The 14,346-nt window shown below is 38.1% G+C and overlaps 1 pseudogene; it reads right to left on the bottom strand.

The window, feature by feature from the left end:
* Window positions 1–5,958: 5,958 nt before the first annotated feature.
* LOC133243841 (heat shock transcription factor, Y-linked-like) lies at window positions 5,959–7,653 on the bottom strand (annotated as a pseudogene).
* Between the last annotated feature and the right edge of the window lie 6,693 nt (window positions 7,654–14,346).

Here is a 14,346-nt window from a genome sequence, read left to right as displayed (position 1 = left end):
ATTCGTTTCTTATATGATATTATACATGTTTCAATTTGAATCCGTTCTAATGACGTGGATGAAACTGGAGCCTATTATACAGAGTGAATTAAGCCAGAAAGAAGGACACCAACACAGTATGCTTCTAAGTCACTTCAGTCGTGTCCGACTCTGTGTGACCCCATAGACAGCAGCCCACCAGACTCCGCTGTCCCTGAGATTCTCCAATCAAGAATACTGGAGGGGATTGCCACTTCCTTCTCCAATGCATGAAAGTGAAAACTGAAAGTGAAGCCTCTCAGTCGTGTCTAATTCTTAGCAACCCCATGGACTACAGCCTACCAGGCTCCTCTGTCCATGGGATTTTCCAGGCAAGAGTACTGGAGTGGGGTGCCATTGCCTTCTCCACAGTATACTAATGCATCTATATGGAATTTAGAAAGATGGTAATGACAACCCTGTATGCGAGAGAGCAAAAGAGACACAAATGTATACAACAGTGTTTTTGACTCTGTGGGAGAGGGAGGGGAGGGATGATTTGAGTGGGCATTTTAATTTGTGCCTCTTTATATTTTTGAATTAGCCATTTCTTCAGCCGAAATCTCTAACATAAAAGTCCAAAGGAGAACCTAGACATACACTCACAAACACATTTTTAATCTGATGTGCACACACACACACAAGCACAGTCTCAGTCTTATATACTCAAAACACAATTATGAAAGGAAAATAAAACCAAAGGACTCACAGAAGGAAACCTACGAACTGCACAGAGTTCTCTGATATTTGTTTTTAGGCTTAAGGTTGGAAGTTATTTTGTAGTTGAATGATTTCAGTCTAGTGACATTTTAAGTCAGAATGCTTTGCTATACATAACGTTGTTCTGGATCCCATGGGATCTTAGAATATTTTGCATGTAAAACTATTCTGTGATTTGCTAAAATGAAAATAATGCAGGGTAACAATGTGGAAGTCATTTTGACCTCATTAGGCCCTGCAGTTACAATTTTGCTTGTTATATTTTAAGCATCCAATTTCATCCTCTAACCTTCTCCATCCAATATTTCTACTTTTTGCCTCAATTTGCCGTATTTACCTCACTTACATTTTTGTTTTTACTTTTACAATTTTCAGTTCAGTTCAGTTCAGTTAAGTCTCTCAGTCATGTCCGATTCTGCAACCCCATAAATTGCAGCACACCAGGACTCCCTGTCAATCAACAACTCCCGGAACTCATTCAAACTCACATCCATTGAGTCGTTGATGCCATCCAGCCATCTCATCCTCTGTTGTACCCTTTCCTCCTGCCCCACATCCCTCCCAGCATCAGAGTCTTTTCCAATGAGTCAACCCTTCCCATGAGGTGGCTAAAGTACTGTAGTTTCAGCTTTAGCATCATTCCTTCCTAAGAACACCCAGGACTGATCTCCTTTAGGATGGACTGGTTGGATCTCCTTGCAGTCCAAGGGATTCTCAAGAGTCTTCTCCCACACCACAGTTCAAAAGCATCAAGTCTTTGGTGCTCAGCTTTCTTCACAGTCCAGCTCTCATATCCATACATGGCCACTGGAAAACCATAGCCTTGACTAGATGGACGTTTGTTGGCAAAGTAACATCTCTGTTTCTCAATATGCAATCTTGGTTGGTCCTAATTTTCCCTCCAAGGAGTAAGTGTCTTTTAATTTCATGACTGCAGTCACCATCTGCAGTGATTTTGGAGCCCCCAAAAGTAAAGTGTGACACTGTTTCCACTGAAACCGTTTCCATTGTTTTACAATGAAAGTCTGAATCTGTTTCCATTGTTTTACAATTTTAGGCACCAATTATAAGGTAAATGCATAAAGGAAAGAAAATTTGAATTCATGTACAATGTTTCCCTAATGTATTGAGCTATTTTCTTTATTCTTTTGAGAATTAAATGCATTTATCTGTTGAAACCATCTGGGAAATGATCATCAAGGTAAAGGATCATTTACCAGGCTTCCTTTGGTCAGACAATTGAAGTACAGTTTACTAATATGCTCTCATGAAGGAACAAAAACAGCAGCTTTTCAACATGATATGTTGAATATCCTTATCCATGCCTCTTCCAAGTTATGACAGAGGATGACATGAATTAATCCTGTTCTTTTTGAGAAGGACCTGCCACTCAAAGCAGAGCATGAAAAGAAGATAAAAGGGACTGAGAAGGGTTAGTCAGTACAAGGCAATGAAATATAAGATGGAATTGCCTTTAAGGTGATATTGCTCAAAGCATGGAAATTTGACGTCATGGTAAGACACCTGAAATTTAAAACAAGGCTATTGGACTTTGGTCTTGAAATGATTACTAAGGACACCAATTTCAATAACTCTTACAATGGCTCCAAAATGCTCACCTCTCTAAAGCATAGTATTCTCTCTTACATTTAGCAAAACATTTCAGTGAAAGAAAAAGAGTGTGATTTTTCTACCACTCCCTTAACTACACAGATATTCGACAGATTTCACTGTCCGTTAGCTGCAAGAATGAGAACGTTGAACTTAACTTGGTGTTGTCCTATGGGGGTTACCATACCAAAACAGGGACATGACTTGATGTTCCCACTGCCATCTGAAGGAATGACCACAAATTTGAGATTGCCAATATTTCTAGGTAGTCTTCATGACAGTGTGGATAGTCCAACAAGCAGGGACTCTGTTCAGAATATTTGGAACTGAAATATATTTAGCATCCACCATTGATTTTGATCCTTGCTTACTCCATGACTTTTCTAGATTATTAAAATAAATGATCCCCTTTCTTCTTCTCCCCTCCCCTCCCCTCCTTTGGATACATGTCTCTGTAACTACTCCTGCATTTTAGGGAACTGTGGCTGAAACAACATGCTTAGAATGGGTTATTGTAGACTGTAAATTTCATAAAAGCAGCAATCATTTTATAATTTGAAGTCCCACACAACTTTCATGTAAATATAATAAATATGTATCAACTTGTAATAATTTTTCAATAAATAGGAAAGGTGAATTATGATAAGTGCAGGTTATCGGATGCTGTTAATGTGTAGAGCATTTGGTTACTTCATTTCTTTATTGATAATTTAGTAAATGCTTAAAATGTGTCATTTGCAGGCTCTAAGTTTCACCTGATGTGAAAGATACATTAAAAAATGAGAGTAGACATAAAACACATTGAAGACATGATATCTGTGCTCACCTTGGTAGGAGGGCAAACAGAAGTTCCTTTCAACCCCAAGAAAGAATTGAGGCAAAAATTTGAGAAGGGTCTTAGCATGACTGAAAATAGTTTGTGTGATTGTAGCTCCAGAAGAGAAAGATAATGAAATTACTAAGGAAAATATATCATGTCTTCAAAGAACTTGTTGACCATGCTGATGTGCTGCAAACACCATCAGGAATGTATCTGTCTCTGTGGGGACAGATAAGCAACATTGAAACATGTCTTAGGAAATATAGAGTGGATCTTGGTGTCAGGAAATAAAGGCATGCCTTAAGGACAGTAGAGCAGAAATAACCCTACAGCATACCACCTGTAAACTATATATCTTGTGCTTACCATGGGACAATCACTGATTATGTCATGTTATCTTTGGTACACAGTCATGGTATAATGGTGATCATGATTTTGGACATGCTACACTGTCTACATTTAAAGGATGAAATTGAATTTCTATAATGAAGAAAATCTGCTGTCTAACCTTTTAAGACTCTACCAGTAACTAATAGAATATAAGGTAACTGTGAACACACTAAGGTACATCCTGTGTATTTCCATTTTTCTGACTTTATTTGCATCTCTTCCTTCACCCATGCCATCCTAATTGAGCCACCCATTCATTTCAGCAGGGATGATTTCAGAAATCACTTTACATCCATTATCTATTTTCCCTTGGTTCTCATTTTTTTTTTTTTTTTGCTTACAAACATTAGATCAGGTGTCATTTACCTAGAATGCATAATAATTTTTTTTCTTGAAGGTAGAGTTTATAAAACCGTGTAGTAAAATAGCCAGCCATTTGAACTAAAGCCTAATTTTACTATTCATTATTTGAAAATACAAAATGAAACTATGAAGATGAATACGTAAATTTATTGTCGAAATGTAAGAATTTTAGGTATTTGTTGACATCTCTGAATGTAAAGTTCAATCTTCTTTTTTTTCTTATTTTTATTTTATTTTTAAACTTTACATAATTGTATTAGTTTTGCCAAATATCTAAATGAATCCGCCACAGATATACATGTGTTCCCCATCCTGAACCGTCCTCCCTCCTCCCTCCCCATACCATCACTCGGGGTCGTCGCAATGCACTAGTCCGAAGCATCCAGTATCGTGCACAGAACCTGGACTGGCAACTCATTTCTTACATGATATTTTACATGTTTCAATGTCTTTCTCCCAAATCATCCCACCCTCTCCCTTTCCCACAGACTCCATAAGACTGTCCTATACATCAGTGTCTCTTTTGCTGTCTCGTACACCGGGTTATTGTTACCATCTTTCTAAATTCCAGATATATGCGTTAGTATAATGTATTGATGTTTTTCCTTCTGGCTTACTTCACTCTGTATAATAGGCTCCAGTTTTATACACCTCATTAGAACTGATTTAAATGTATTTTTTTAATGGCTGAGTAATACTCCATTGTGTATATGTACCACGCCTTTCTTATCCATTCATCTGCTGATGGACATCTAGGTTGCTTCCATGTCCTGGCTATTAGAAACAGTGCTGTGATGAACATTGGGTTAACACGTGTCTCTTTCAATTCTGGTTTCCTCAGTGTGTATACCCAGCAGTGGGATTGCTGGATCATAAGGCAGTTCTATTTCCAGTTCTTTAAGGAATCTCCACACTGTTCTCCATAGTGGCTGTACTAGTTTGCATTCCCACCAACGGTGTAAGAAGGTTCCCTTTTCTCCACACCCTCTCCAGCATTTATTATTTTTAGACTTTTTGATCGCAGACATTCTGACTGGTGTGAAATGGTACCTCATATAGAAAACTATAAAACACTGGTGATAGAAATCAAAAAGGACACTAATAGATGGAGCAATTTACCATGTTCATGGATTGGAAGAATCAATATAGTGAAAATGAGTATACTACTCAAAGCAATTTATAGATTCAATGCAATCCCTATCAAGCTACCAACAGTATTCACAGAGCCAGAACAAATAATTTCACAATTTGCATGGAAATACAAAAAACCTTGAATAGCCAAAGTCATCTTGAGAAAGAATGGAACTGGAGGAATCAACCTACCTGACTTCAGGCTCTACTACAAAGCCACAGTTATGAAGACAGTATGGTACTGGCACAAAGACAGAAATATAGATCAATGGAACAAAATAGAAAGCCCAGAGATAAATCCATGCACATATGGACACCTTATCTTTGACAAAGGAGGCAAGAATATACAATGGATTAAAGACAACCTCTTTAACAAGTGGTGCTGGGAGATCTGGTCAACCACTTGTAAAAGAATGAAACTAGAACACTTTCTAACACCATACACAAAAATAAACTCAAAATGGATTAAAGATTAAACGTAAGACCAGAAACTATAAAACTCCTAGAGGAGAACATAGGCAAAACAGTCTCCGACATACATCACAGCAGGATCCTCTATGACCCACCTCCCAGAATACTGGAAATAAAAGCAAAAAAAAAAAAAAAAAAAGGATCTAATTAACCTTAAAAGCTTCTGCACATCAAAGGAAATTATTAGCAAGGTGAACAGGCAGCCTTCAGAATGGGAGAAAATAATAGCAAAGTAAGCAACTTACAAACAACTAATCTCAAAAATATACAAGCAACTCCTACAGCTCAATTCCAGAAAAATAAATGACCCAATCAAAAAATAGGCCAAAGAACTAAATAGACATTTCTCCAAAGAAGACATGCAGATGGCTAACAAACACATGAAAAGATGCTCAACATTATCAGAGAAATGCAAATCAAAACCACTATGAAGTTCAATCTTCTTTAGGCTCCACAATCTGACACTTATTTGATAGGTCAGTTTTAATTACCATGGTTTTCATATGATGATGATTGTTGATCAGTTGACTTGAAAGAGAGGAGACAGATGTGTAAGCGATCTTTGGCATTGAGGATCATGAGTGGCCTCTCTCTTGAGGATAGGAAAAGGGCCGTCATGATCTGGCATATTGCTATACATATGTGACTGGAAATTTAGAAGGTTCCGCCATCAGTCCGGAATAAATGTTCTGTAATGCAGATACAATGTGGTTCTGAGTAGGAGATGTAGTTGTAGTAGCAAAGTCCTCACGGGGTCATTTACCTGAGTGTAGCTGCTATGTGAGTGCCAATTAAAAATGTTCAACGTTTTAAAAACAGCAGGTTCATCTACTACAATCTGGTCTGTTTGTCTAAGTGGTATTGGTGATGGGGAAGGTAAGTCACATGGACGTATTAACAAATATCTGGCTGCTATGAGGCTTTGGTATGTATGGCACATTTAAAGTTCTGGAGGCTGAAAATGCACTCTCTCCACTCGTTTCTCGAAGAAAGTCAGAGTTATGATCATCTTTGTTGACCCTTGCTTTAACATACGTCTTGTTATCTTGAACTAATGAAGATATTAGAGACACATTGTTAATTCCAAGTCTTCTTTGCATTCTTACTAAAAGTTGGGGATGGGCTTTTTGGAATTTTAATTTATAGTAGGTCTGTAACTAAAATCAAAGGAAAACTTATTTAGTTTCTTTATAAACCAAGGTAAAATTGACAATCAAATCTAAGCTATAAAAATTTATTCCTTTAATAACACCAATTAAATAGCATAAATAAAACACCTCCATTAGTAGTTTTAACCGGTAACCTGTTAGAAACAATTATGCTCAACTAAAAATATGTTGTATATATACAGTAAATACCACTTTAAGTAGCTTCAGGAGGTGTATATGGTTTCTCATTGCTAGGAGTTTTTTAAACATCCAATATTTTAACCTGCAGCTGTTCTCAACTTCATAAAATAAAACTTTTTTAAAAAAAATTTACTATCTCAATTTCAAATTCCGTTTTAGCTACATATGTGAACATGCTTTCTAGGTCACATCATCCAATCTTACATATTACTAATAAGTTAAATTTATGGAATACCTTGCTCAAAAGAGAGATGTTTTCTTCTTCCAGAAAGTCAGCTAGTGAAGCAGATCTTTGAAAAGTTTGTCGCTTTTTAGTAAACCCATAAAGGTTAAGCTGTCAAACTAAACTTTTCATACTGTTGGTTTCAAATATTCTGAAAGGTTCCTTTCTTTTCAAGACCTTTTTAAAAAGTTCTTCACTGATCACTATACATACACCACTCTCATCCTACCTAATAGATTCCAGCTGATAATTTGCAACTATACTCCAAAGTTTTGTGGAAATGTGAAAGAAAATCATTCAGCTCATCTGTTTCAGAGACAGAATTTGTGTAGCATAGCCTTTTTATCACAAGATCCTCAGACAAAGCCTGAAAAGCATATTCTTCAATCATAGATCTCAAAACTGAGTCCCTAGTAAGTGTATAATCATACAAAGAAGATCTAACGGAGGTTTCTGAACCAGTTGATTCATCCTTAGGAGTCCCATCTTGAATTTCTGAAGGAATATGTGCCATCTCAAAGAAAGTCTTTCTTCAGATATTTTTCTCATTTGTCTGATTTTACACACTGCAACTTCAAATGCTGCTTGGCTGGCCTACAGACCTCTCTAGACCATCACAGAGGTCCTCAAAGTCACCTAGCAATTGAAGGGTAACTGTGACATCACAAAGTCACTAGTCTCCGAGCAATTGAAGGGTAATGTTTAACCAGTGCTTACTTCAGCATCAACTTAAATACACACTGCTTACAGAAATACTAACCAAAACCATGAAGGCTGCAAAACCTCATTCCTAAAGAATTTTTACACAGAAAACTCATATTAATAAATCTATTTGAAATCTGAACTATAAGTGCTTTATCATCCTTACATACACACATTTTTAATATTCATTACAGTTACCCATGCAAACTTGGATCTGCTTGCTACTGTGAAGTAAAATCAATCAACGGACTGAGTTTCAGTGAAAGCATGTGTTTATTGCAGGACCGAGCAAGGTTTTCTAGCAGTCTTTGGGGCTTCAAAGACCAAAATTCCCAAATACATTCAGGGGAAGGATTTTAGTGACTGATCACATACCTGTGATCAGTTTTGGGGCATTGTACTAATGGCCTGTTACTGAGGATATTGGGAGTCAACATCATCGACCGTCTGCTTCCAACTACTCTGTGGTCTATGTACGTACATTTCAGCCTGGTTGGAGCTTTAACATCTCTAAAACTGTTCACAGTGTATTGCTCAGAATGTTATCTATGGCCTTTGAGGAGGAACTAAAGACCTTTCTGCTACGTCTGCTACATCACCTCAGTCGTGTCTGACTCTATGTGACCTCTTAGACAGCAGCCCACCAGGCTCTCCCGTCTATGGGATTTTCCAGGCAAGAACACTGGAGTGGATTGCATTTCCTTTCCCAAAGTATTAAAGTGAAAAGTGAAAGTATCATTACTATCTTCTGTTGCTTGATTATTTTCCTTAATTTCTGGCTTTTCTAGCTTCTCTGATTAAAATTACTCTTGGAAAATGAGGAGGTCTACAGGCTTCCCAGCTCTTGAACTGTTTGAGTCAGCAACAACTTTGGCTATTTCCTGTTGACCTGGAGCATGGAGTTGGAAATAATTCTGAGATCTAAGTTTGGTTTCAACATTTAGTGCTCTGGAAGCATATCTACCTATTTTATATAGATATTTGTATATCTATATACATAAATATGCATATAAATATGTATATCTGCTGTCACTTCAGTCGTGTCCAACTCTGTGTGACCCCATAGATGGCAGCCCACCAGGATCCTCTGCTGCAGGATTCTCCAGGCAAGAACATTCGAGTGGGTTGCTATGTCCTTCTCCAATGCATGAAAGTGAAAAGTGAAAGGGAAGTCACTCAGTTGTACCGATCTATTTGTGACACCATGGACTGCAGCCTACCAGGCTTCTCCGTCTATATATATATATTTCTATATCTGAGTATTTTTTCAATAAACCTGGACAAATTTTGAAAATTGGTAGCATGTAAGATGCAGCCAATAAAACATATTTTGAAGTATTTCCACTTACATATATTCAATAACTGAGTAGAGTTTTGAGTCATTCTACATTTGGGTTTTACTTTTTCCATGTTGTTATACCTAATTGGAATTAAAAGTCAATGTACTTTTTTGGTACACAAACACATACACACATGGGTATGTATGTGGATATGTCAAAATAAAATTTTAGGCAACATTATTCAGGTGGCCAAACACTTTGCTTGCTCCCAAGATCTTAAATGAACTGTTTGGGAAGCCCAACATTGCTTAATAAATTACTGGCTGAATGCTTTAGATCCTGTTGCTGAAAGGCTCTCCTTTAATCTAGCTCATCTTCCACTATTCTTTCTGTAATAATTGATGGCGTTCATACATATGAGGAAACCTTGAGGCCATACAATTGCAACTCTCATTTGCTTAGAATGGATAAGAAAGCTGTGGTACATATACACAATGGAGTATTACTCAGCCATTAAAAAGAATACATTTGAATCAGTTCTAATGAGGTGGATGAAACTGGAGCCTATTATACAGAGTGAAGTAAGCCAGAAGGAAAAACATAAATACAGTATACTAACACATATATATGGAATTTAGAAAGATGGTAACGATAACCCTGTATACGAGACAGCAAAAGAGACACTGATGTATAGAACAGTCTTATGGACTCTGTGGGAGAGGGTGGGAAGATTTGGGAGAATGGCATTGAAACATGTGAAATGTCATGTATGAAACGAGATGCCAGTCCAGGTTCAGTGCACGATGCTGGATGCTTGGGGCTGGTGCGCTGGGAAGGCCCAGGGGGATGGTATGGGGAGGTTGGGAGGGAGGAGGGTTCAGGATGGGGAGCATGTGTATATCTGAAATTAAAAAAATAAATAAATAAATAAAAAATAAACATCAAAAAAAAAAAAAGAAAAAAAAAAGTGAAGAAAGCTGTTGCTCTCCCCACATTGGATACAATTTTAAACATTCAAGTCTGTAATAACATAGGAACATGTTGGAACCACATGCACAATGGTCAACTAGCTGGATTTAGGATAACAGCTCCCCAACTTAATGTCTAAAAAAGATGCCAAGTGCATTGCGCATAGATCATAAATAGGCTCTTCTGACTAGCTGAACATTGAAATTATGAGGTATACATCAAAATTACTTCTCCATAATTCAGTATGTAAAGTTTTCTTTCATCACTTTCAACTTCTGGTAACAAATATTTCAATAGAAATCACTGATGATCAAAATTTATCTTGCTTCATGCCACCGGGGTTCAGCTTCCTGCCCCCATCCACATCATTTATCTTGTTCCTTGTCCTCCTTTGTATTTTTGAGGTAGCCACATTAGAGAAAATCTAACTAGATAACAAAAACAGTCTCAATATATTATGTTAATGGAAAAATATATTATAGGCTGTGTATTTTGCAATATTTTACCCAGTTGTCACAGAAGTATGGCACAAATGCTCTAACAGGCAACTTAAAACCAGCAGTATAATATATAATAGGTAACTATCATAGAATATTCTCAGAAAACAATTTCTTATTCAAAACATTGAGGGAAAACAAAGGTACGAGAATACAGTAATTCTCAGTGTTCATAGGAAAACATAGGATAAACAGTATATTTGAATTCTCTGCTGCTGCTGCTAAGTTGCTTCAGTGGTGTCCAACTCTGTGTGTCCCCAGAAATGGCAGCCCACTAGGCTCACCAGTCCCTGGGATTCTCCAGGAAAGAACACTGGAGTGGGTTGCCATTTCCTTCTCAGTATTACACAAAGTAAGATCATGACATCTGGTCCCACAGTTTCATGGGAAATAAAAGTAGTGACAGATTACCTCTTTTGGCTCTAAATTCACTGCAGATGGTGATGGAAGCTATAAAATTAGAAGACAATTTCTTCCTGGAAGAAAAGCTGTCACAAATTTAGAAAGCATGTTAAAAAGTGAAGACATGACTTGATCAATGGAGGCACTTTGAGTCACATCTATGGTCTTTCCAGTAGACATGTACAGATGTGAGAACACCAAACTGCTCTGCTAGGAATGACTTGTGTGTATCCATTGAATTGCAAGGACATAAATCCAGTCAAACATAAAGGAAATCAACTCTGAAGAAGAATTAGAATCACTGATGCTGAAGATGAATCCCCAAGCTTTGACCACCTGAGTAAAGAAATGACTCTCTAGAAAAGAATCTGATTCTTAGGAAACAATGAAATCAGGAGGAGACATGGGTGAGAACGAAGGAGAAGGTTGTATAGCTTCACCCATTCAATGGATATGATTTCAGGCAGACCCTGGGTGATGCAGAGGGCAGAAAGCCCTTGTGTGCAGTCCAAGGGGTCACAGAGAGTAAGACATGGCTTTGTGACTGAATAACAACAAGATTTCAGTTAATAAAATGGATCTTCCATGGTCATGGTGAAGTTCTCATAATGTTAGAGGAATAGGAGAAATCGTCCATTTTCTCCCACACAAATCCATCAAAGGATCGACTGCACATGGAACACCTTCTAGAAATCAACTTGAATGATGTTGATGGTCCCAAGAAACCGAGAACTGAAAACCCACCTCTTAAAAAGCAGGTAGGACAAAATAAGAGATGTAAGTGAAGAAAAGGTTTTAGGGATCAAGACGCCCCTTGGAGAGAGAGTCGTAAAAGAAGGAGAAAAAAAAAAAAAAAACAGAACCAGGGGAAAAAGAACAAAAACACAGATTATGCCAATAAATGCAATTACTAGCCAAAAAGTCACTCAGATTCTTCTGTCCACAGTCATACATGAGGTCTGGGAGGAGACCTGTGGTGTATCAAACACAGTATTGTTAGAACCAGGATTTAGTGCCCTGAGGACAATCTGATGGAGCTAATGTGACAAAGAACATAAACCATGGGAAAACTAGAGACAGCCATTTTAGAAAGGACTTTTCCTACAAGAAGGCTCTAAGTCCACATAGTGAACCATGGCACACTCACAGACCAGAAAACTAGAAAATACCAAAGAAGACCAAGCCAGCTTCCATTGAAGACCCTTTCCTCCATGGAGGTAGAGAGGAATGTATATGACTGCCAGAGGCAGAAGGAAATCGATTACTAAGTATCTTGGTCCTGCAGACATCCCCTACCATGCTCTAAGCTGGTTGAAATTTGCTAATGATGAATTCCTGAGTTCATGGACAGTTCACATAGGCCGGGATCATGACAGCCTGGGGTCAGCTACCCTGAAGAGACACATGGAACACCTGAGGCTGTGGGCTCTGGCACAGGTAGCAAACTGTGTGGTTGAGACCAGAGAGCTGCATAAGGCATGGGCCACCTAGGACTCTGCCCTGTCTTCCAACCAGCCACCTGAGATTTTGGACTTGTGAAGAGCAAAAAGCACAGAGCCAATCATGGTCATTGCCCTTGCTGAGCACCTAAGTGCCTGACTGGCTGGGAAGTGCATGAAACACACGACCTACTTGGGACAGTGCCCTCACATATCAACAGGGAGGCTGAGCAGTGTGGACCCAGGAAGAACATGTCACATTTGTCAGTGGCAAGCCCAATGTGGTCAATCCACCTCAAGCACCCCTACATATCCCAGAGGTATTTGTTTTCAGTGTCCCACCTCACCACCAAAACACCGAGCAAGTGAGGTCAAATAAGAGGCTACCACACCCTCGTTTCATGTTGAAAACCAGATATGGAGAGGCTTTCAAATAAAAGAAGGAAATATAAACAAAGGAGCATAAGCCAACCCAGAAGTGATAGGTTCAACAGAATAAGTCTTCAATTAATGCTGAGACTGTTCAACTGAGGGACAATAGTAGAATTTGACAACAAGCACAAGCTTCAACTAAGGACTATCCGACACTGTACGGACACAAAAATGCAAACTTTTTGGTTTTTAATTGTGAGATCTATTTCTATATGATTTCTTTAACTTTTAATGGTACTGGGCTATTTAGTACCCTAAACTTTTATTTCTATTAACTATTAGTACCGTTAAAAAAAAACACATACATCTGTGTTTTAAACACTTCTTATATATATAAGAATGAATTTGACCTCCGTTTTCTTTTTTCTTTTTCTTTTTTTTTTTTTGCACTATTTAAATGAGTCTAATTTTTATTCTTGGTTCTTAACTTTTGCTTTCCAAAAATGGTTATCAATGTTGTAACTTTAGGAATACAATCTTTAGGATCTGATTTCACTTATGAGGGCATCAGATTTCAGACACGCTGAAACCATAATCTCAAAAACCTAGCCAATCTTGTCACATGGACTGCAGCCTTGTCTAACTCAATGAAAGTAAGCCATGCCCTGTGGTGCCACCCAGGATGGGTGGGTCATGGTGGAGAGGTCTGACAGGATGTGGTCCATGGAGAAGGGAATGGCAAACTACATCAGTATTCTTGTCTTGAGAACACCATGAACAGTATGAAACACATGATAGGATACTGAAAGAGGAAATCCCCGGGTCGGTTGGTAGGTATCCAATATGCTACTGGAGATCAGTGGAGACATAACTGCAGAAAGAAAGAAGGGATGAAGACAAAGCAAAACTAATATCCAGATATGGGTGTGACTGGTAATAGAGGCAAGGTCTGATGCTGTAAAGAGCAATATTACATAGGAAATTGGAATGTCAGTTCCATGAATCAAGGCAAACTGGAATTGCTCACACTGGACATGGTAAAAGTGAACGTCAACAGTCTAGGTATCAGCGTACAAAAAGGGACTGGAATGGGTGAATTTAACTCCGATGACCATTATATCTACTACTGTGAGCAGGAATCCCTTAGAAGAAATGGAGGAGACAGCATGGTCAACAAGAGTCTTACATGCAGTACTTAGATGCAATCTCATAGATGAAAGAATGATCTCTATTCGTTTCCAAGGCAAACCATTCAATATTATGGTAATCCAAGCCTTTTTCCCAACAAGAAATGCTGAAGAAGATGAAGTTGAATGGTACTATGAAGACCTGCAAGATCTTTTAGAACTAATATCCAAAAAAGATGTACTTTTCATTAAAGCGGACTGGAATGCAAAGGCAGGAAGTCAAGAAACACTTGGAGTAACAGGCAAATTTGGCCTTGGAATACTGAATAAAGCAGGGCAAAGGCTAATAGAGTTTTTCCAAGAGAACACACTGGTCAGAGTAAACACCCTCTTTCAACAACACAAGAGAAGATGGTCAACACCAAAATCACCAAAATCAGATTAATTCTACCTTTGCAGCCA

The sequence above is a fragment of the Bos javanicus genome, chromosome Y, assembly GCF_032452875.1.
Source record: "Bos javanicus breed banteng chromosome Y, ARS-OSU_banteng_1.0, whole genome shotgun sequence".
Taxonomy (NCBI): Eukaryota; Metazoa; Chordata; class Mammalia; order Artiodactyla; family Bovidae; genus Bos; species Bos javanicus.
The sequence above is the reverse complement of the archived record's forward strand: the minus strand, read 5'-3'. Positions and strand labels throughout refer to the sequence as shown.